Here is a 25,470-nt window from a genome sequence, read left to right on the forward strand (position 1 = left end):
CTCTTTGTGACCATTCCTACCAGAGGAAACATGAATATAAGCTATTTCACATGTTCACAGCTGTTCAGGAAAAATGAGAAGCTGAAGGCCATGGCAAAACCCTCACCATGCAGATTGCACTGTATTTTACCTACCACTTCTGTTAAGAAAAACATCTCCCATTCATGAGGCTGTTGGAGGCTTTAGGGATAGTACAGAAGGTCAGAATGGGAACTGTAACACTTGGGAGGAAATGTGCAAAATTTTTAAGTTTTTAGTTTTAATTCAGAACTGTACCCCCAAGTATCAGCTACCAGTCCTCATCTGTGCAGTGGAACAAAGCCCTTTGTTCATGCCAGGCTGGTTCAGTGGGCACCCAGCAGCCGTGGCTGGAGCCATGGCAGCCCAGCTGGGACAGGAGGGCAGGCACAGAAAGAAGGTGCCCAGGGCGTGGCTCTACGGCTCTTCCACGGCTTTAACAGGGGGAAGGCACTTAGGACTTGCATCTGTCTGTTATAGCCACTATGCCATAGCCAAGGGATCTTCTCAGAGGAGAAATCTCAGCTCTTTACGTATTATATAAAATACTCTTTATTTTTGATTTTTTAAAATACTCTTTATTTATTATTTAAAAACCTCCAAGGTTTTTATACAAAAGAGGAAAGGGGAGAGGGAAGTTAAAAGAAATTGAGTTGGAAACAAGAGAAACTTTACTACTTGTTCACAAAACCTGTTTTTAAATCCTCATCTAAAAAACTTAACATCCAAACCAGAGCAGATACTTAAATTGGTTTTGAGTACTCCCAATATCAAGATGAATACAGGGTTTTGTCCAATCTGTTTTATACCTGGAACCTGTCCAGTGGAAAAAAGTTATGGCTGATGTGCTGCTCCTTTGGTCTTGCATCAAAGACAGCTGTTCCCTCTTTCTGCTCGTCCTTTCATTGCAAAATGTTATATTAATGCTGATCATTCCAATAAAGTCTTAACTACAGAAATTACAGAAGAATTGGAAAAGTAGGCCAAACAATTTCCCTTTTATTTAATCCAATTTTTTCCGTCTTACAACATATGTTTGGTCCTCTTGGTATATGGGTCAAGAAAAAGAAATTCTCACAAAAATCTACTGAAATTCTAGTCCAGGACTCTCACAGTGGAAGACCTGGATAAGTCACAGACATTACTTCAGTCTTCCATGGCAATCACTCATCTCAGTTATCTAAGTTCTCTGAAAAGCTGAGCATTGATGTGATCATGGGAAGGTGAGAAGAGATACCAAACAAAGTGATTATCTCTCTTCTCAGTAGGCCTGGATAGAAGTATATGTTTAGATTTAGAAATCCTTTTTTATTTGTTTGTACTTCCTACCCTACTCTGTGTATCTTTTCAAAGATTGCAAGTGAAAATATGTAATAAGAACTTTCCCATACATATTGCTGAATTCTGGAAGCAGGAATGGGAAGGGAATATTTGGATCATCCCTGCTGTTACTTCTGAGTCTTGACTACTGCTGTTCACTTCCTTATCATTAATAAAAGATCAAGGAGATGACACAGAGACTGTGCTGAGAAACAGCAAGTGTGTTTTGACATGAATTTCCCAGAATAATTCTCTTTCTGTACTGATGTTAAAGTCTCACACAGGGAGGTTTTCTATTGGTTGAGTATGTGCCAAAGAATGTTAATAAGGGAGATGGTTGAGTTAGTAATTCTCTTTCAGAAATGTTCTGGGAGTGTGCACCACTGGGGTTTTTTAGAGTGGTATATATAGCACAGGCATGATGGACAGTGATTATCTGCATTGCTGCAAAGTAACTAACATTATAGGTCTGCCACATCCTTTCACAGTGAAGTATGAGTGCACCCAGTGTGCAAGATATCCACGTGCTCCCTTCGTCTCTACCAGTGGGTGGGAAACTTAAAACTGTGAAGAGAATAAGGAGTAAAAACGATAGGACTGAGAATTTCCTGAGTATTAATAAAAGGAATCAGTATCCCATTTTTACCCACAGATCTTAAAGGAACCTGTATGATCCAGTGACTCTAAAACTCAGATGTACAAAGAAGCTGAATGCCTCACTCTGTGTGGCTTTTTTGAAAATACAAGGAAAAGGTGCAGCCAAGGTTAAGAAAAAGGTGCAGTGTCCATTTCTTGGTACCTCTGTGAAAAACACGCACATGGTTCCTAACCTGATTTGATGGTCCCTGAAATGTGGATATATGCACAGTCCAGCACAGTGGAATATTCATCAATAAAATAGGTGTTATTTAAATTTTAAGCAGCCATGAATAAAAATATGGCAGAAGGCTCTCACAGGCTATTGCAATCTACTGAACTAATCACTTCCTAATTAAATTTTCCATAGCTTGTCTTTGGAAAACTACCCAAAAGCATCCTTCAGCATTTGTTCCAGGCACATTTTTTTGGTAAGGGGTTTATGTGGGATTGTAAGAAATTTAATATCAAATAAATAATAAAATAATAAATTTAATATCAAGTGGAGATTGCCAAGAATAGAAATTACAAAGGAGCTTTCTCATATTACTCAACCTTATTGTTACAGAGCTGTTTTCACAACATTTTGTGTTAGTTTGGATTTTTCTGCATATTGAGAATTGATGACAGTGTTTGTTACCCAAGCTGAACATTGTAAGTAGTTTAGAATCTCTGAAATTTTAGCCATGCTAACCAGAAATGGTGATACATTAAAGAAGCTCCATCACCTGTGGATTCACTGCAGATCACTGTCCCCACAGTCTCAGAGAACAGTGAGCCACAAAACCAATAATAATTAGGACTCCTAGCCGAGGTGAAAAGCTATTGCCTCATGGAACTATTTTCCAATCCTCCTCCTTCCAGCTGAGCTGGACTAGTGACACTATAAAATGGCAATTAAAAGACTCAAGTTTAAAAATACCTTCAGCTTCCCAGGTCCCACAATGGCAAAGGTTAAGTGGATTATGTGGAGATAATTCACTCAGCTCCAGGGGGAGGGTGCTGACTGCCAGGGCTGTTGGTTACGTCCCTCTCCACTCCTCACTTGCTGAAGCACAGCTTGTTACAGCAGTGTCAGTTTTGCCAACCTAAAACAAGAAAAGGCCTGGGAAATTTTCCCAATGGACCCTGCAATTACTAATGGCCACTGAGTGGTACTTGCAAATTTCACTTTGATACAGCCTGGAAAGCTGAGCATGGAAGTGGTCCCTAGTCCTCAGCTAACATCTTAATGTTACCATTCATGCAAGTCTTCCAGTAAAAACACCCTGTTTCTTCAAGGGAAAAGGAATATGAAAAATATTGCTGGCCTTACATGGACATTTACTCTCCCTGCGCTCCAACTGAATTAAAACCACCAATTACACCTCTAGTTGTGTGGCAACACCTACACTGTGTTTCCAATTAACTTTGTAAGTTTTTAATCAGTGACAAATGCATTTTGGTAAATTCAATTTGCCTTTTATTGCAGCACCTATAAAATGTCTTGCAGCATTCCGGAACTTTGTGAAGGTTTTACTTGCTACTGACATAACGCAGCTGTCGGACCTACAACAAAGGCTAAGGTTTATGAGCAACTTGAATTAGGATGTAGGTTAAGCAATTAAAGTTCAAGGAGGGGGAGGGGGAAATGGTTTCCCAAAATTTGCACTTGCCAATTTAAGACGCCAAAAATATGTTCTACACTAGGATGGGAGAAGCTAAAGCAGCTAAGGAAACCATACTCAGCTTTAAAGTTGCTATTTTGAGAGAGTTCCATATGTGAAAGGTCACCCAGATTTCATTAATAAATCCTCTCTGCTGTTTGTTTTCTTTTTTAATCAAACTCAAATGCATCCTGTTAAAGGGGTGAGTGATTAGATCATAAATCTGGATGTCCTTGAAGATGATGAAGAAAATGCTTATCTGTAAAGCAATCATCATACTGCCATTTGTATCATTTACACATTTTTACACGTGCTGGGAAAATGGTTTCATTTTAAATAATTTTCTTGAATTTTTAGGTAAGAAAAAAATTTGCAGAATTTATGGTTAAAAGAGCAACTAGATCACTTGTGATATATGGAAAGAACCCATTACATCTAATCTTCTGTATCTAAATTCAGGGCATTAAAAAAATCAACATTCTTAATAAACATAGATTAATATTTCATCTTAGTAAAACTCAACTCTCAGTACATTCACTTCTGGTTCCAGTTATATGATACAATTCTCCTAAATTCAACAACTCTGAAATTAGTCAGTTTTAATGGGGCCTGAGTATAAATTTGCTTTGCTGGGTTTAATTTGGACTGGTAGAGGCAATCCAAATGAAGTTATTAACTGTATTTTTGTTATATAAATGCATGGAAATCTTTGTTCTGTGGGGTCCAGACAGAATATATTGTGCTAGATTTCTCATTTCCTCTTTTTTTTTTTCTATTTTTTATTTTTTATCTTGATTTTTCCTTTGTTTGCAAAGTATTTTTTTCAGTACTTCTGGCAGTATATTGTTCTGTTGTAAGCATAATTGGGATATTGCTGCAACTTCTCCTGTGTGCATTTGGATCTTACAGTTGATTTGTCACTTTGCCTGAACCCAACTGTGGACATGACTCTGGCCAGCACCAGCAGCATATTTATCTATTGCAGTGCTAGCAGGAATTTGGAAAATGAATGTCTCTTTGGAACTTTATTAAAGCAATGGATGTGGAAAATCATTCTTTTGGACTTACAAACATTCTTACAAAAGGAATGCAATATGGAGCAGTATTTTGAGTTGGGTAAACACATGATGCAATTTTTTAGCTGACTGCATGACCTGCTTTTACTTTAACATAAACCACATCTAGATTGATTCAATGGAAACATTTTGATTTCTGGAGACTTGATCCATAGAGGTAAAATTACAAGGTAAGTCTGGAACTGATGCTAGTGCCAAAATGTGGCCCTGTGGGATTTAGCACAGCGCATGTTATCTGATGACAGTGGATGTGTTGCATTATTTAGTGAATAGAATGTCCACTCTGCAAAGATTTATGTGTTTGTTTAACTTTGTTCTGTCTGGTTAATTACTCACAGTCACAAAAGATCCTTACTTGTATAGAGTGAAACATCAATGTGGTTTATTCTCAAAATATTTTTTAAATTACTTGTTTAATTGCTTACTAGTTGAAAAGGCGATATAGTAAAAGCTTATTGTACTTACCAAAGGTCTAAGGTTTCTAAATTATATTTTCCCTGCAGATCACAGTGAGCAGAGGGAGCAACAGCATCATTTTAAAATTTGTATGGATGCACTCCTATGCTCCTAACTTTACTTCACACCATTTTCTTTAACTGACATTTATAAACATTATTTTTATTTGGTTTGTTGTAGACCCTGCAATCCTCTCCTCATAAACGCAAACGCTAACTTAAATTGAGTTCAGCAAGCAGTTTTGAGCTGCATGCAGAGAAGATTAAAAGAAATAGTACAAAATCCTCTCCTGGGAAAGATCAAATGGCTACTGAAATGAAAGCAGCCTAAAACTGTAGGGTTTAGCCCAGAATGGGGGAGGGGATTTGGGCATTTAGCTATAATTAACACCTTCTACTTACACTCTCCAGTGTTTCAAACAGATTGTTTTTTATTATAGGTAGCTGCTCACAAACCTGAAATCACTTTATTAAAAAAAAATAGCATCAGAAAAAAATATTAGCAACTAATAAAGCTAAATTCAGACAATCACTCTTCAAGCAATGGTTCTGTAATCCTCAGACTTCTATAGTCAGCCATAAAGTCATCAAGCATTAGTTACATATAAAGAGACACTATTTCAGTGTGAATATGTGATCACAGAGAAAAATCACATTTTTTCTGCTTTCTGCAGAACTTGCACTGAAATTTTGCTTGGGTGAGCACTGTATTAGTTTATTTGAAGCTTGAGATCAGCAACTTTATCCAGGATAAATGTCTTAAGTATTCTTGATGCTATTTCTTCGATCCCCCTTTGTTTCTGCCAGTGTTGCTTAAAAGTATCTCAGACAGGTACCTAGAACATTTTAAATGAAGATATTGTAGCTCTTCTTTTTTTCAGTTTGTCTTGATAGATAAAGTGCCCAAAGAAACAGAAAAGCTGACAAAGCTTCCTAACTTGGCTTTCAGAGACCTTGCTCAGTGTTTTTGGTATGTTGCATGCTGGAATCTGAAATACAACTTATTTTCTCTCCCCTTCTTCTATCATGAGTCAATCATTGTCAGGTCATTGCCTACTGATCATTCAGTCCCTCAGTCTGGTGCCAGAAAAGTACTTGTTTTTCCAAAAAATAACTATGTTGCTATCTTGCATCAGCTGATCTTAAAGTAAGATTTTATGGCTTTCTGAATTTTGATTTACATGTTGCTACTACCACAGTCCTTTGGCATTTATAAATTCATATCCTGTGTAGGTTCATATCCTGCCCTTGTAATGCTTTGCAGACTGTTAGCATACTTCTTCAACTGGTGGAGATAAACGCTGGTAGTACATCGTAAAAATAAATTCTGGTTCACATATGTATTAAAGAAAATATAATCTATATATTCTGAAGTAACAAGACAGTGGAATTTGTTTTGGAATTCTTCTGTAACTGTAAAAGTGCCTCAAAATCATCACCTCTCCTTTGCCCTCTCCTGCTGAGCTGTACAAGGAACTCGAGAAGTGTGAACAGAGTGCAGATGTGTCCTGCTGAGTCCTCTGTTCACCACGGATCTACCCCTGAGCAACATACCTGGTGATTCTGATAAATTTATGCACACAACCTTGTTATAAGATTAGCAGTGTTTTCTCTGTGTGAGGCCAAGACCCCCAATACCAGGAGTTTTGGTACAGTGGGTAGGGAGATGACAGATAGCACTTATTGATGTCAGTGATCCATTTTAGTGCATACTGAATTATTTTGGTGTTTAAGAAAAAAGCTGATAAAACTAAGATTGTAACATTGGTTCCTTTCTTCTGTGGCTGAAGTCTATGAGATAGGAAGATTTGTTTCCAGTTTTTTTGTTTTGTTCCTAAAGAAAGACTGTATTGACAATAAACTTATTAGAAGTAATTTCTTCTGCAGATAAGGTTAATGCTTTTGAGCTTGCTCTTCCATGCCTAGGGGGTGTAACACATATGGTAAGTAACAATAAAATACTGATCTGACTGTACAACTTTATGTAAGGCATGTGTGACTAAAACCTGAGCAATAAAATTTCCTTTCCTGCACAGACAGAATTGTATATGCCTGTCATATTTTATTGGCTGTTAAATGGCACATGCACTTATGGATCACAACTGAAACCAGACAGCCTACGGTATCATTGCATATTTGTCATCTTCAATGAAAACGCTGCCGCAGATTTCTGTATACTTGGGCAAATTAAGCTACAGGAAAGTAAACAATCATGTTGCTGATGAATATGTATGCACTTAAAGCAAGTGGGAACTTTAACTGTTCAGTACTAGTGGCAAAAAATGTTTCTGATTTAAGTAGTGACACACGCAGTGATCAGAAAGCAACATTGCATATATTTTTTAAGAATATTTTTTTAAGATAAATGGACACCTAATGCAGACAAAAATAGCTTATAGATCCAACAAATTAGACTCATTTTAGCTGCATTAGTAAATACTACGTAATTCATTAACATCCAGTGACTAGAGCTATATGAAAGAGATACACAGAACTTCAGTTACTGACTTAGTATCTGTGAATAGTGTTCCTCATCCTTCTGGATTCTGAGATCGTTGGTTCCTTTCCTACGTGGTAGACAATTCTGGTAAATTATAAAAACTATTAAAAAAATTCAAGAGGAATCACATAGAACAAAATTTTTAAAATAGATTGTCTTAAATATGCTGTGAAATTGTACTTTAAATTCCCTTTCATGGAATCCAACAGCAAAAATTAATGTCAGTGATTTTAATGTTAGTCATTAATATGAATACACATAAATTAATAATATCACATGCTGCAAACCAAACTGCACTACTGTACTGTGTGATAAAAAGAAGAAATTATACAGTTACACTTGTAATCCATCCTCTGGCCTTTCTTGAAAGTGGCTACAATTATATTTGTTTAACAACAAATAAAGCCTTATCACTTTTGTGTAGTCCACATGGCAGCATAGCCCACTGAATAAGCTGTTTGGACACAGCAACACTGACCTTTATCAGAAATACTTTGGGTCAGGAAATATAGGAAATTTCTTTCTTTGCAGGTATGAAGAAAAATCTATGGTCAATGCCCAGCCCTCACCTCAACCAAATAAGTAACCAGGAGCGGACCAGGCAGATCTGGATTCTGAAGAGTGGTGTGACACTTTTTTAAAGCCACCAAAGGTAGGAAGATTTAATTTTTTCATATTCTTGACACCAATACCTAAGAAGGGATTCCAGAGTGACAGTGACATGTTAAGAAAATGAGAGTGGATAAGTGAAATTTTGGTGACTACATTTAATTTGCTTACCCAACACTGTGAACATTTCAGATAGCATGTGTCCACCTCCCACCTGCCAGGCATTCTAACCAGATCCCTGGCAGGTCAGGTAGGCTGAGATCAACCTGCAGTAATGCTTCCTTAGGCACTGTCTCCTACAGTGAAGCGAGTGATACCAGTGATGGAGAACCCAGAGCAATTCTGACATCCCTCAATTCTCTTCCTGCAAGACCACCAGCAAAACCCTTGATCTTTTCTCTGTCTGTAATATGAAGTCTCCATAACTACCATTCCCTCCATTATTGCTGATTTACATTCATCTGAAATAATGTAATATAGAATCAGGATGATTATGTTAGTTAGGTTTTCCATTTTAGACGGCTGGTTTTAGAATGAGCTGAACTGACATAATCCTGGGTAGGGACTGAGCTGCTGGGTTTGTCTTGGCTGTGTTTATAAGCACATCAGGTTTGTAGTCAGAGTGTCTTCCATTAGAGGTGCTGATAAGGTTGAAGGAAGACAGAGTTGATGTGCACAGCATCGTCATCTAGTCTACAATATCTTTGTTAGGATGATATTTGTGGGACATATCGATTGGCTTAACTCAAATTCTTTGCTATTAATTTCTTTTGCTCTTTTGAGAAAATATGGGAGAACGAGCTTAAGTGACAATAGTATAGGTGTTCATTTTGGTGAAAATGATTACTGAAATGGGCAAAATGTCAAAGCCAGCTAAAATATTCACTGGCGTATTATGACTCAATCAGTAGTTGTGTAACAGAGGGTCTTTCTACTGCTTTCCCCAGCAGAAATGTTCAAGCCTAGAGCTGTAGAGATGGGCTACACTTTAAATTCAATCTCCCCTTACATGTTTTTTTCACATGTAAGTGTTAATGTGAATGTTTTAACCTGTGAATTTCCATTTTTTTGCTAGATTGGTTGCATGAAAATGCTAAAACAGTCTGCTGAGGACAGATGTAATGATTCTGAAACTTTTAAACACTGTCTTAAAGTAAACTGCAACAACTGACAATTTTGAAATGCATTCCATCATCTTTCAAAATCTTAGGTTTTGATTAACTATAGTTTTCATATTTGAAATGTGTCTTCCCACAGAACTGAGGTTTAAGTTGCAAAATCAGAAACAGAGTTTGCTGAACATTTTTGAAGCATGATTTTAGCTTATGAGATGTGATGGCCATGGTCTCTGTAGTCAGGTCCCTGATCTTATTCCAAATACCACTTGTATGCCATGTATTTTTCACATAGCTGTAAACTTGATGCTACTCTTTTAATTGGGGGTACACAAGAGTTTATATTGAAGAAAATAGGAATATTTAAACATATTCGAGGATCACTCCTACCCTCGGGCATTTCTCCTTGGTTCCTGCTGATAGCACTATTTTCAAGGTGTTTGCCGAGAGAATTTGTCTGATGGAGTGCATTAAACCCCCACGGTTGGTGCAGCTCAGTCACTGCTGCTCCCTCTGCTGGTGGTGAGAGATGAAATTACAATCAACATCATGGAGCTATAACTGCTCCAGAACAGAAAATAAAATATTCACAGTTTATATGTGTAAATCAGCTCATATCCACAATTTTTGTGTTAAACTGAGCTCTTTTTTTTATCTGACATGTTCCGTGTGGTATACCTACTGCAATTTCATGTATTTTCAACCATGATTCTTTTTATAAAATGCTGAATTATCTCACGTAAAAAAAAAAATCCTTATTTCAAAGCAGTCACTAGATAAAAATCAGCATGCAAGATAACATCCAGAATGGATTCTGCCCAAAACTGTGTGAATGTATGGCCAGTACCTGTTGCCAACAGAAATAGATCAGAAGTGCAGTAACTGAAACATTAAGCAGCTTACTCAGGAGATACATGTGAAAAATATTCACATGATTTCCCAGCCAAGCCACTCCACACCTCCTACTAAATCTTTGTTTAACACCATGTGTATGAGACGTATTCTTATTTTCATAATATGAACATAAGAATGTTCATGGTAAAGGGCTAAAGGACTGAATTGCAGTAAATTGATAATGCTTTAAGCTAAAATTCTCATCCAAGGCAAATGGATGCAATGTCATATTATTTTAGAATTTAATCTGTGTACCCAGCTTTCACTCACTGCTACAGAAGTTGCACATGTGCATCTGTAAGAAGAATCTGAGCCTGCCATTAGTGCTTAGCACACAGCTTGTGCCTTCACACAAGCAGGGAAGCACATGTTGCCAGTGTTGATCATTCAGACACAAGGCGTGTATAGTTCCTAAACGTTATTCCCTGAAGGACATAAATACCAACAGACAAATGGCTTCAAGTCACAAGAAAATGTGTCTCCCCTCTTACTTTTCATTTTTGTGAATAAGGGGGCTTTCAAGGAAATGCAATAGTAAAGATCCAAGTCTACTTAAGGCACCTTAGTGAAAAGGGTTTGTTGGTCTCACATCAGTGGATATTGCAAAAACATTTCAACTCAGCTGATAGTCTTATTTAAGCTGAGCTTTTTGGACTGAAATAATAGGGAGATCTACATAACTAAATTACTTTCACCTCAAGAGATATTTTTACCTTTGAGGGTATACTTGGGAGCAGTGACATGATAATAAGAGTGCTGACTACACATTTGCATGCAGGTGCACAAGGAGCCAGGCTTAGATTAGTGATCTGAGCTACTAACATTAAAATAAAGTTTTATGATAAATACAGAAAAGCTTTCCAATTACTCAGAATTCTTACATTGGCTGTCCAGTAAAAAAAAAAAAAAAAACCAACAACAAAACAACAAAACACCACCAGTGGCAGAAACAGCATGTTTAAGAGGAATGAAATGAAAACTATAGATCCATTTTCTGGACTTAGTCTCTTTTAGGAGTGAGTTACTATAATCTAATTCTAATGCATGTTTCCATGTGGGCACCCAAGGGATCATCCAAGGAAGCACCACATTTTCACAGTCTTAGAGGAATGACAGACATTCAAGGAAGAAAGCTAAGTTTAAATGAGGTAAAAAATTTAGTATAATGAACATTACTTGACATGTTTTACCAGATGAAAATATTTATTAAAGACCACCACCCCCATATCCATTTTAAAGAAAAATAAAAGCTTAAGGACTGTCAGTTTTTCTACACAGTATTTATGAGTGGAATAAAGAACACTCCTGCTCAGTTTGATTTCTTGGGAAATAGAAATAAAGTCAGGAAACTATGAACATTATTTTTTTTCCTAATGCACTCTGGACTAAGACACTCCTCTACTGCAATTCCTTCTAGGCAGAGGTTGTATTTTTCTCAATCCATTATTTTATCTCACCAGGCAAGAAATTTCCATAGCATGTTTAAAAAGCCAAGAAAAAAGCTCCTCCAAAACTCTTCGTGTCATGCAGCTTAATTCCTTGGACTCTTAACCCTCGCAGACATAGAATTAGTATTTTGCACAGTTCTTGAACAGCAAAATTACTCAGAAGTAGACTGAAGTTTATGATATGCAGAAATGTGAGTTATTAACAGAGAACCTATTCTAGGACTGGGAGGTACAGGATATTTTGCACTCCAAGAATGATGTTTCTGAAGATGAATCCTTAAGGTTGAAAATGTTCCAGCTGTAATCCTACTGAGTAATGCTTCCTGAGTGAAGTCATGGCATTACTTCTGGGAATAATTCAGCCCTGGAACTTGGTCATTTTACTATTTTAGATTAGATGAGCCAATTTCTTTAACACAATTCTGCTATGACTGCTGTTTACTTTTTTCCAAACTTTTGGTATCTCATTATCTCTGGCATTTACTAAATGGAGTTAAAAACAAATTTTATGCTTACTCTGTCAAGTTATCATGGGAACACAAAGGACAAATGAGATAAAAAATCAATGATGTAGACTCTATGAAGAAAGAATAGTTGCATTCAATTGAAAAGGGAAGGCTGGCTCTTTCTACCTCCAGCAGAAAGGTTAGCTTGTCTTGGCAGTGCCTCCCTCATGCTGCTGGGCAGGGGAAGGCAGCACCTGTACCTGCTGCACTATGACAAGTCTCCCTGCACACACCATGCCTGGCTGTGCTCACATCCTGCGTGGCTGGGGGCTGCCTGTGTAAGAGCAGCACTCTTACCACACACGATGGAGACTAATTGCTCAAAATGAAGAAAAACTTGGCTTCCCCCTAGGCCAGCACTTGGTCCAAATTTAGCAATTGCTTTAGAAATCTAGACATTAAATGCAAGATGATTCTGTTGTATGATACACAGTTTAACGACTTCAGCTTTTTCCATGCTGCTTGGATACATTTGGTGAAGATTTTTAAACACCAACAGCTTCTGCTAAGCATTAAAAATGAAAAGCATAATATAACAGGTGCAAAAGCAGTTCTTTAATGTTCTTGTGCTTTCCTCATGAATTAGGTGGATACAACATACTGCAAGAGGATAAACTGCCAGTTTAATATACCAGCCTGACTTCCCCTTAGGAGCTCTGAAGCAGTGATACTTATGCAGCTACTAATTTTTCTTTACATTGTTTCTTCTGAGAAAGATGAATTTTCTTTGCCAAAGTTCTCTCAGCTATAATTTGGGTTTCTGTTTCTCAAAAAAGCCTTCTGTATTAAATCAGGTGTAAATGTCCTGTTAAACTATCTCTTAATGCTACCAAAAGATAAAAAGATAGTAGGTAACATGGAAGATTCTTTTATATTAGACTCATCAGTCTACTTCCACTAATAGCTAAAGTATAACATAGTATTATTTCCTTTTTCTTGTTTGTTTGCTTGTGGTGTTTTGTTTTTTCATTCTACCAGTCTACTTCCTTTATGTGATTCAAAGGATGCCTTACTGATAAACAGAGAAATTAACTATGTGATGCTCTTCAGCACTTACAGACAGCCAAAGGGGAGGTCTTTTCCATGATTTGAAATAGAAAAGTGTAATAGAAATAGTGTGTTTAATGTTACTTAGAAAGTAAGTATGTGTCTTCCCAGACCAAAATCTGCAGTAACTGAGAGAACAGTTTGCTTCATCCTTGCAGCTGTGCAATCAAGTGTAGTGCTTTTCCCAGTCTGGTTTTCACTGATTGAATCACAGGGGGTTTCCACTGTTTCCTATTTACAGAAAAGTCTACTGTTTTTTAATTTTCAGTTTCAAACTAATTTAACAGTTCCTCTCTTTCATTATAGTCCATCACTGAACTTCAAGGGGAAAAAAAATTAAAAGAAGCAGGGAAGAAGAAAAAAAAAAGAACTATTAGCAAACAATTTTGGCATTAAAGTTTTCTGTAAACCTGCAGATTCTCTGCAGCTCCAATAATTATTTTGCTTACATTTTGCATTTTTCAGTTAAACATTCAGTGCTTCCTGGGTTTACTATTCTATCTTTAAAAGTCTCTGAATGTTTTTCCTAAATGGACATTTCTGAAGGATGCTTCCAAACTCAGATGTCCCATACTCATAGAATTAATAGAATAAAAAATAAATTTGATTATGTAGGGAGCACACAATTGTCCCAGATCTCCTTTCATAAGCAAAAGAAAGAGTTGGTCCTAAACAGATTGTAACTGAAGTAAAAACATATGAAGAGTGTGGAAGGCAAAGAAAGCCAAGTGACTACTACCTGCACTTCAATGAGATTGCCAAGTCAGTCTGATTTTTCAGTCTATTTTCTCAAGTATGGATTATACTTTAAAAAATATTTCAAGGCTGGCAACTGAAGACATAGAAAGAAATTTTAATATTACAGAGTAGCCACCAATTCCTTGAAATTTGGTATTGTAGAGAATGAACTCACTAGGTTACATAAAAGCTAAAATCTGTTACGCAGGAATAAGATTACAGTGACCTATAACCACTCCCTAGAATCTAGTTAAAGAAAAATAATTAGCCTATTGCTAAAATTGATGGAGTGTACAGACTAAGGGAGAATACTCCTGGATGGCTATTACTTAATTTATTTTTTCCTAATACTGTACAGAAATATTTTTAAATATATATTCTAATAAATGCAACAAAGACACTTTAATGTACATTCCATTATTATGTTCTAATGACATAAATATATAAACATACCTATAGTTTTCTAGTCATCTTGGATCACACATAAAAATCACTTTCAAAATTAAAATCAAAATCTCACTTAGGAATTTCACTGTCTTTGAAAACTATTAAGAATACTCATGAGTCACATCCATAGCTTGCTTCTAGCACAGAGCTATAATGTAAAGGAAGTTTCTTTTACTCTGTAGGGATTTATTCTCCCTTGAAGCCTGGATGAAATGGTTCCAATGCTACCTGAAGGATCAGTAGAGGATAGCACTTCAATTACAAGCAAGAACCTGGGCCAAAAAGGAGCTCTTGGTAATTCTCACAGCGCTCATTACCTTTGGCTTTCTGCCTCAACAACTGGCATGTACCATACCAGGTGTATAAATGCTCTGCGTGGTTGTTGCGTATTCTCCACACTTGACCTCACTTGGCAGAGCTCTCCTCCTCTGCTGCCTTTCACCTTGGGAAATCATTATATCGTTTACATTTACGTAAGGCTGATCCAAACCACTTCTGAATTACAAGCCTTTAAATGGCACCCTCTTTGCAAAGGTGTGAGTGGCCCCCCAAGGGACAACAAAAAATTCCTTGCCCAGAATCCAGATTTCTGAGCTGTGCTTGCCTTGATTTTTATAGTAAGAATTCTTTAACACAAGTGGTGCAGCTGAAAACAAACACCAATGAGTGCTTTCCAAGTCACTCTTTATATGAGCTCATAAAAATGACCTTTGTGAGAATTTGCCAGGGAAAAATGTTTCTATCTATAAGATGTACAGATCTGGAGATGTCAAGAACGTAAACTCAACATTCTGGTTGTGCATCTGGCTTATATTAGTCAGTAGTATATGATGTGATAGTATAACAGAAGTAAAGAGCGTATGGGGGGATTCGAATGCTCAGTTACCACATCTGTCTCTCTGCACTATCATCATTAGAGTGTTTAGATGCAATTTATCTCCCTTTCCATTTGGAAGATTCATGTTCCCTCCGATGAACTGGGCATCAGCCCAACCATGATGGGTTGTGTCCACAGGGGAACACCTTCACTTTGACACCTGCTAGTAGCCATCATCTGCCCAGCAAGCTCTGCGTGGCTTGTTTATGTTTGCAATATTTAGCCAACCAAGGAAGGAACCAGTGTTTGTCTGATATGGAAACAGGAGAGGAAACTAGGGGAACAAAAGATAAAAGTATGTCCACTCTTCCACAGCTGACAGATTTACAACTCTGACATACCAAAATCAACAAAGCTGGGCTCTGTTTTTAACTCATTATAAGTAGAGAAGAATGATGCTGCTGGGTTAAAGGCTATTGGCTAAAGCACAAGGGACGAAGAGTGAGTCATTGACAATGGCCACAGTCTGACAGTGGACAAATCAGCCTCTCCGTTCCAAAGCTACTGAAGAACTTGAGTACTTAGATTTCATGTTCTTTAGTGCTGGGATCAACTTTTACTATGTTTTTTGCCAGTATCCAGTACCCTGAGGTTCTGACCTCAATGAGGTCATCTGGTTATAAGCATAATGCAAACCCTGCTATCCCTCAGGCCTAGATCTTACTAAAAAAACCTGCATGTAGAAAGGAACTGAGGAAAAATACCTAGGTGGAGGACAGAGAATTTTTCCTTTGGGTCAAGATTTCTTTTATGTTAGAACCAAATTGCTTATTGCTAATTAAGGCATAATGTGGAAAATCAGAGCTGGAGTAATTCCCTTTGTCCAGCTCCCTGGCATTGATGGTAAAATCAAAGAGTTAAGTGATCAGAAGGTTCAGGGTATTGTTGTAGTGCATGTTGTTATATCTGAAAACTTCTGGAGATGGTTGTTGTTAAAACATGCTTTCACAAGGAAGGTACAAGGTTCCCTATTTTCTCAGCCTTCTATTAGGGAGGAGAATGTAGGAGGGTGTGCTCTTCTGCTGAATCCCATCTTATTGGGATGTGTAAGTGGGTGTGATTCCTGCAGTGTGTGTAGGAGTTATCATGCAAGCTTTAATCTAGAAGCTGGCCTGTGCAGGCTGTGATGACACATTCAGCTGCAACATACACAGATGTTAGATACAAAAAAAAAGTCTAATTTGAATCAGGAGATCTGGGTTCTGTTAGTGACTCTGCCATATATTTCCTGTATTGCTCTAGGCAAAGTATTCAGAGCCTGATCCAGACTCCATTTAATTCCACTGCACCCCTTTCTCTGGCAGTACTCTGAGCTGGATTAGACTCCTAGTTTATCACTTTCCCAGGCTCTCCATATTCCTCAGAGGTATAATCTTACCTTCTCAGTCCGAAGGTGTCTGATATAGCTTAAACCATTTACCTCTAAAGTGATTCGCTACTTAGGCATAGCATAAATATGCAATTGAATTAAATCCTCAATTCAGCAGAAGCCTAAACTTTTAATAAGCTTCAGTCAAGTAAACACATACTGGAGAATTTCAGGTTCTGTGTCATTAGGTGTCTATACAGACTCTTAAAAATTCAAGAAGGTAAATTAGTTCACCGGAACTGCTGGGGCATAAGTCAAAGTACCTTGTTCAAGGCCCTATTATCTATCATTAGCCATAGTCATGTACTTAAAGTTAAGTATATCCTTAAGTGTATTGCTCAATTCGTCCTTAAAAGCATAATACTGATATGCTTTCTAGCACAGAAAACATATTTGAGCCTAGAAAATACTAAAAGTAAACTACCTTTGATAATATGAAATGTCACAAATTATTAGTTTAAACTTTTTAATAAATCTAAAGAAACAAAGAAAATGTAAGGTCATGTAGCCCATACTAATTTCCAGGAATCTTGGTTACACTATAACCCTTCACTTTCACGTAACTCTGAAATCACAATACGGATGTGTATTTTGAAGTAATTGTGTTGGTGGTCCCTTCGCTCTTTCTGAACTTCTAACAGTTAGCTAAGCAAACACACATGACTGATTAAAAGAAGAAAGGGAACTATTTTTACAGGGACCATTAAACTTTAACTGCCATCTGGCAGGGAATGATTAGAGAAGATCAAAATTAAGGCAGTCAACACAAATACTGTGTGGATACCTCAGGGAGTTAATGTGGATAGAAGACGGTGGACTTGTGGCTCTGTTAAGCGACAGACAGAGGAGGAAGTGGTGAACACATCCTTTATGACTGCTGCCCTAATGGCCACATTCACAGCAACAGAAGCAGAGAAAGAAGAAATCAAAACCACCTGGGAATAATCAGACATTTGCTGTCATAAAAAAAGAAAGTTAAAGGATTATACAAGAGCCACACCATTCTTGTTCCCCAACAAGCCAGGAAGGAAATTTTTATTGTGGAGGTGTGTTGCAGTTGGCAGGTTATCTACTATCTTTACATAGGCATTTTAAATAGGGTCAGTAATAAATCTTTTAATTGAAAGGCTTTACAGAACACAGACCTGTGGTTGATCTAACTGAACACTGGATGTCACTATTTATACACACTATTAGTCATTTTAGAGACACTAAAAACACAGTCCAGCTATGAATGGGACCAATCCAGACATGGTTGTTTGGGGTTTTTTAAAATCAGCTATCTTTAATTATTGTAAGATTAAATTATTCTTAATTATCCTAGAGATAGCAGTTTCCATGAGCCAAAGCTTCCAAGCTGCCTAGATATGCACCGGTCATTTTTTACAACTACTCAACTGTGTACCCCAGCAATGCTGCTGGTAGATATTCCTTAACAAGCAGACCATGACTGACTTCATATTTTAGGAGAAAAAATTGAGGTTTGTATAGAGAGATAATGGACTGGCTGTTCACTGCAACATCTCAGAGCTGAGGCTCTGACCAGGCAGCCTTGTAACTTTGCTGTTATGACTGGTAAGAAACAATCAAAATACAACTCACCCAAAAGTGCAACAGCCCTCCCATGAGGCAGCTCCTGGTCTGACTGTTCTGGAGGAGAACCTTCTTTTCACCCCTCATGAGCTTTTGGGTTGGAAAAAACCCCTGTTCTCTCAAGCACATGCCTTAAAGTTTTTCATTTCATGGCACTAATAACATACACCTCTTCTCCCACTCTGCTGCCCTTACCTGAGGGTGCTTTCTCAGGTATACAATTATTATGAGGGAGCACTTCTAGGAGACTCATCTTCCTTTATCTTTAGAGAAGAAAAAGAAAAACAAGGTATCTCTGAGTCCGCATGGTATGGAAAAGCCCACAAGTTCAGGTTAGCTGCTAAAAAGACTTAGGGCAGAGGACAGGTGAGAGGATGTGAAGCTTAGTTACAACTGATAAGTAATGTACTGTGAAATGAGGCTTATTTTTTGTTTCTTGAGCTCAATACAGAGTTTTGATGTTATCAATAGCATAGGAAAGCACATTAAGTATGCTTCAAAGCCTATGAAATCTTGTCAACTGTATCCAATTCATAAATATGCAAAACAACAAAATGATGAGAAATTTAAAACACGTTACTACTCTGAAATGTACAGCCAGTAGAAATGCTTGGTTATTTTAGACCTTGATTCCCAACAGAATTTTTCAATATACTCATGTGTCTACTCGTTGCTCTGCATCCTTGAAATGCTAGGACTCTAAAAAAGTACAAGTAGAGACTCTTCTGCACATTCTTAGATTCAACACTTTTTTAGGAAGAAGTAAAATCCAACTAAAAACAGTGTCAGGTGGCTTTTGCTAGTAAAAAGAACAACAGAAAATACCTTTCCTGATTTGAAAAAATACATTTCTATGACCAACATGTAAACCAAGACCTTCCTAGTGCTATTCAGCCAAAACACTATGGATGTCAAGAGTGTTGTGTTTCTTGGTTTATTTTCCACAGATCCTGGCTGCACAATGGAATATCTAAGAGTAAGAAATTATGACTGGAAGCACATGGCTGGAAATTATCTACCCTTAATCTTATTTTATTCCAAATAGTATTTTCTGAGATATATGGTAGGGAAAATATTCTTTTGTTTAACTGCAAAGTTATATTTTAAAATTTGAGCATAGCAGGCTGTTTTGCTGAGGCTTGTGAAGAGGTTTTGCTCTTCCTTCAGCTATTTCTAGCCTTTATACAGTACAGTGTAATTCTGCTAACACAAGTAATCTGTTCAGGGGGCAAAACAGGAGTCAAAATACAATATACTAATATAATACTAATATGATACTAATGTGATATGGACAATATATCAATACAATATAATGTATCTTATATAGAGCATTACATAGACTAGTAACTTTATTAAGCAGCATGAATGTTGTTGCACATATGTGCCATTTTACAAATGGGTGGGGGCAGAATATGCCTTACACAAAAATCTGTTGAGAACCTGGAAAGGAAAAAGCTGTGGTGCAAAAGAAGCTCTAACATTCTTTCCTCAGAATATACTACAGACACAAAGCAGTAAAAAGAGACCTGAAAAAAGCAGCACAGCTCTGGTAAACTTCTGCAGTTTGTTGTCCCAGCTTTGATGCAGTAACCTGTTAAGACTGCTCAGAGTATATAATAGCCTATGGCTCACTCCTGTGAAGAAGGTGCAGAGCATTCATTCTCCACATGCAAAATTCCAAGCACTGAGCCAAACTGCAAGAGAAGTACAGTAGACATTTGTTGATTTTTTTATTTTTTTTTAATAATACCCACAAGCATCTACAGATGTGATCCCATGTAATGAAGCATGTGGCCTTAAGCTGGAATTATTTGCAAACAGCAGGATCTCCTGGCAAAAGAGACGGCACTTGCTGTGCTGTGAAAGCTGTCCCTCTAAAACCATGCTTGGTTAGCACCTATGCCCTGTTGAAATTGGCACAGATAATTCTGAGTGGGAACAATGCCAGCACGACAGATGGGAATGAGTACAGGCATGCCAGAGAACCAGGATGTTCACTGAGTCTGAGTACTAGGGACAGATTCCTTTCCAAGAATTCAGAAATGGCAGGCTGTCCAGTTTCTCTGCTTTAGGTATGAAATGTGAGAATATATGATCTCTTTTGTAACTATGAGCAAAATCAATGATAGCAATTTAAAAATAGCTCATCAGAGCCATGCAAAGCATGACAGTAGGCAACTGAATTACAGCAACTTTTTCTCTGGATTCAGACTGGCACCAGGTCCTAGAGGGCAGAACCTGTGCATGGGAGTCAGAAGGATTCCACAGGTTTTCTGCTAACTGGTTCAGGCTGAAAAGCTTTTAGATGATAATGAATATTGTTCATTTGTACACTGCCTTTCAAGCTGTGAGCCTAAAGCAATTTGCAGAGGTATGAGAATCTTAACTCATAGCTGGGAGGTGTGTCATTTACAATTAAGCAGATGAATCTTGCATGTATTCATGGGTTATAGGGCCATTTCCCCTCCAACCAGGGATCATCAGCTGGAAGTAGAGACTCTGAAGGAGGTGGAGGAAGGCAAGATCTTTCTGCCACAGTCCAGTGTACCCTGCTTTTGCTCTTTGCGTGACACAAATAGCCATAACAGATCAGTTATCCAAAACACTAATTTAATCTCCAAAAGATTTACTAATTCCTGTGGGGTTTTCTTGAGCACTGAACAGCAACATTTCCTATTTCTCTTTTCATATTATGAGTGGCCAAAATGTATGACCCAAAAACACTTGTCTAGGATCATTTACATAATTCTGGGAAACAAGAAAAACAACAAATCTAAGAAAAAATGCTTAGGTTTAAAAACTAAGAATCTAATGTTGCAATTTCCTCTGCACAAAAAGCCTGTATTTCCAGAAGAGCCCATACGAAAACATTCCTCCATTTTTGATTTCTTCAACTTCAGCTATGAAAATTGGATACTTCTGACAAAAAATGGCTTCAATTTGGGCAGCTTGGCTAATTTGGCTGTCTGTACTGTGTATAATAAGAAGGATGTCAAAATTGGGTTGCCGATGTTGTGTACTAACCAGTGCAGCCAATAGTGTCAGCTTACAGCTGAACTTTGTTTTCTGTTCAAAAGGTGTTTAGTACTGTTAGTTGCATAAAAAACATTGCTGAATTTCTTTTCATTCAATCCAGTAATATTTTGCGACACAGAAATTCATGTGTGTGCTGTCAGTGAACTGACTGACCATTTCAGGTATCAGCTGTTCTTTGCAACCCAGCCTTGAGGAATACTATGAGTCATCAGAGTAAGAAAATTTAGTTAAATAAGTTTATGTTCTAAAGTAAAACATGAATATTCATTGTCAATGTTCTGAATTTTCTGTGCATTTATAAAAATTACTTTGATTAAACACCAGTGGATTGTTTTATTACAGCTTTTCCTCAAAAATCAATTTCAAAAAAATATTGGGCAGATACATAATAAGAATTTTTAAACACATGAGAGTTCAACCTCTGCTCAGTGTGGCAATCCTGACACACACAGCACAATAGATGTGAAGCGTAAAGTGAAACTATTCATGAACCTGGTTATGTAAGTAGGTTCTGCTACACCATAGCTTATATGTGTCAAAATGGGATGTTGTCAAGAGGAAAAACATTCTGCAGAATATCCTTGTAAAGGAGAAGTTTAGAATTTAGTTTTATCATCTGTATTCTTACAAAGCATCTCTTATGATCCAGCCAATTCTGCAATTAAAACAACATTACTTATGTCAAAATTGGCCAACTACTAATAATCAGTAAGGTAAACAAGTATTAAGAGAGTGCTACCAAAAGAATTTCTACTTAAAGCAGAGCCCTCTAATAATGTCTTTGTTCCTTCTTCCCAGAGCAAAAATGGTTTCAATACTCTGGAGTGTATTAATTCTGCTCTACATGTATCTTCTTTCCACAAGCCATTGCTCCAGTTCTATGAGCCTGAATGGGAAGATTCAGTCCTGAACAGGAAGATTCAAGCGCACAGATGTGAATGGAAGAGGTAGAACTGGCCCAGGCTGTGAAAAACCCTGAAAACCCCTGACTTTGTAAATCAATATCAATCAATGCCCTGCAAAGTACATCATAAATCTGGATGTTCAAGAGAGCTAACCCTGAGGTAATACACCTTAAGTTTTAAAATATTTCACAAACATTAGGATAATCTCAGGAGGCCCTTGATCCAATTTTGTCCTTTGGGGCCTTCCAACAATTAAGAGTTATTGGAATATATTGGTTTTCCAGACATATCTCCTCTTCAAAACAGATTTAAAAAAAAAAAAAAGACTAGTGTGAGTGTGTGACATGTTTTGAGTTAATAATCCTCTGCTGGGAGATAAAACTTAACCTGAAGGAATAGGTTTCGATCTAGCAGCAGAACATTTTATTTAGGCTTTGGACAATGGGATTTCTCTTAACTAGCCAAGATTTCTCCTTCAGCAAATATAGAACATTCAGATATAGGCATTCATCTTTTATAAGTTATTAATAATAAATGTTGAATTCTGGCAAACCCTCCAGTGCAAAGCACTCCAGACATGCTCATTTATTTAGCATTTCACAGAATTGTACTTGTTGAACTGCACCAGTATGCAACTACCATCATTTGTCTGTACCTGGAGGAAAACCAACCCAGATCTATCAGGCAGGCATTCCCGTTTATGGGTACTGTGCCCAGTTGCCTTATTGCCTGCATTCTCGACAGAAATAAGGCTTAATAGCACTCTAAGAAGTCACCAGAAAAATGCCATTTGTATGCAACACCCATTCTGCTGGATATTCATGTGTGGTAACATTCAGAACCTATAGGTGTAGATGTTTTCCTTCATTTCAAGGTTATAAGTTAAAGTTCATGTCACTATAGGACTGATCCATTGCATGGTGAACCTAGGAAATTAGCTTCTTGGCGGTGAGGGTGCAGCAGACATTGCTTTTCTAAAAATAAGGACAAAAAGACTGGGAGAAGCTTTATGGTGCCAGGAGAAGTTTTTAGAAAGCTTGGAAAATTTGGGATGACCTTTTCTCTCTCCTTTCTGGGAAAGAAGAAGGCCATACTGGTGGAACACAGCTGGTGGTCACTTGCTGTTCTTACTGCCCTGACACAAACCTGGCTCAGCAGCAGGGAATTGCAAGGCCACAGGAGCTGTGGGAGAGGACTGGACTGGCTCTTCAAGCCCCCTGTACTGCTCAAACATCTGCACTCCATCTTCCTTGCCAGAGGCAAAATGGGGAGAAAACCTCCTCTGTCATCCTTGGCTACCGCCCACATGCATAACACAGAGAGACAATTGGAAAACTGGGAACCTGCTCTAAAAGACTTTCAGAAATGTGGTGAGCAACTAGAAATTACACTGTCTTTAGTGCACTGATGCCCTTCCTTGGGGGCCTACCAGCAGGTCAGCCATCGGATAGGAAATGGTGTGAGATTAACAAGTGTTTCTTTATGAAGATCTGCTTGAATTAAACTCAGCCTGGCCCCCAGAGATTAGTAACAGCTCTTCAAAATCCTCCTGAAAGGAACGTCTGAGTCACATTCAAAACACAGTATCAGATGTTATGCCTTAAAAGCAACAATAAACCAGTGTTTAATAGTGGTTTTGATACTGTTCACAACAAATGGCTTGTGAATGTGTTTTTTACAAAAAATTCTGGGGTGGGAATTGTGACAGAAGAGAGCACTTCTCTTGTGAAAGAAGAGGGTTTCTATTTAACATGGTTTTGAATCCATGTGACTTTGTGCTGTGTGTACACAGGAGGGTAATTTCCACTTTCTTCCCCATTCATGAGAGCTGGGGAAGATTTGTTTCATGCCTGGAGGTCCAGACCTCCAGTCTCCCAAGGAGAAAGCACGTCTCTAACTGCTGTGCATCCTTCCATGAAGTGAATTTCTTTGTTGCAGATACCCTGCTGGCTTCTGCACTTCCTAAGGTGAGGTACTCGTCTTCAGAAATGGGATACTCTGCATGTCACTGTACAGCAGCATGTCACATTGAAGTCATTCCAACACTACAGCATTTGCCTTTGTGTTATGGTTTTATTCATGGTGATGGAAATACACATTCCCACAATAGCATATGGATTGAAATTTTTTCAGTGAAGAGTTCTAACCATTAAAAAGTTTTGTCATTGATACTTATTTCTCAGTATTTGTCTATGGAAGAACCATGTGGCAGACACTTCAGATCACCTCAGTTCCCAAAATATGTGTGTAAGCTGTGAAAAGAAAAAAACCCCAGAAAACCCCAAACAAACAACAACAACAACAACAAAAAAACCTGAAAAGCACCCAAAAATACTGTCTTATAACCTCTTCTGCTGGCCTTTACAGACTGACTTTTTACTGCTCTGTTACTATGAGTCTGGATGCACACTGGTTTGGTTCCTGCTGGATTGAGGCAGGGAGCAGAAAGCCGAGAAATTCAAATTGGACTGTTGTCTCTCACCTTTGGACCTACAACTGAGTACACCTCTCCCATACCTAAGGGTCAGAAGACATTACGTTGTAGGTTATAAAGCAACATTATGGTGAACATTGGTATGTAGCTGTAGAAAGCACCCATTGACCATGTTTGTTGGGGGGTGTTCAAGTTGGTGATACGGAGCATGTCTCAGCTTTGTGGCATCTGTGGTTTAGCCAGTGACAGCAGCATCAATCGTCCTGTAAGCTTGCAGGAGCCATCCTGAGGCTGTTCCCATCCCTAAATGCAGCACACACAGCCCATGGTCCACTGGAGACCGTTTGCAGCACACTATTTCAGAATTTATTTTTATGGCACAGATTATGTCAAAGGAAAATGCTACAACTTAATGTTTACCAGTGTTTTACTCACAACGTCCATTTTTCAGTGTCTTTAGTAGTTGGCATTAATACCACTTACAATAGCAATTGACCATTTAAATAATAATCCCGTTATCAAATGAAAAACATAAAAGCACACTTAAGTGATTAAAACGGGAATCTCAGGAACACATGCTCAGCTCAGTGAAGATAATCCTATTTCCGTTAATCTTGATTAAAAAGGATTCTTTCGTTACTTGGGTGTGAATCTGCTCATCGTGCAGAAATGACTGATTGAACAGGGCCCTTTTGCACACAGCAGGTGTCCTCCATCCCAAGGGACGCACCCCCTTTCCCTGCCCCGACCCGAGTCCCAGGGAAGGATCGCGACACCGACATCGACACTGCCCTTGGCAGC

At 37.9% G+C, this 25,470-nt stretch overlaps 1 long non-coding RNA gene across 4 annotated transcripts in view; it reads left to right on the plus strand.

Moving 5' to 3' along the window:
- The window catches only part of LOC107207805, a 98,129-nt gene extending 73,723 nt beyond the window's left edge, over positions 1-24,406 (plus strand). Inside the window, exons 18-21 of one of the 4 annotated variants that reach the window (XR_004498303.1) lie at positions 8,183-8,303; positions 14,638-14,749; positions 22,195-22,394; positions 24,174-24,406. This is a non-coding gene — a long non-coding RNA (uncharacterized LOC107207805). Of the gene's footprint in view, positions 1-8,182; positions 8,304-14,637; positions 14,750-22,194; positions 22,395-23,316; positions 23,869-24,173 lie in introns of those variants that run through there. The other 3 variants (XR_001522954.2, XR_004498302.1, XR_001522955.2) reach the window with 3 other exon arrangements.
- Positions 24,407-25,470: the final 1,064 nt, after the last annotated feature.

The sequence above is a fragment of the Parus major genome, chromosome 7, assembly GCF_001522545.3.
Source record: "Parus major isolate Abel chromosome 7, Parus_major1.1, whole genome shotgun sequence".
Lineage (NCBI taxonomy): Eukaryota > Metazoa > Chordata > Aves > Passeriformes > Paridae > Parus > Parus major.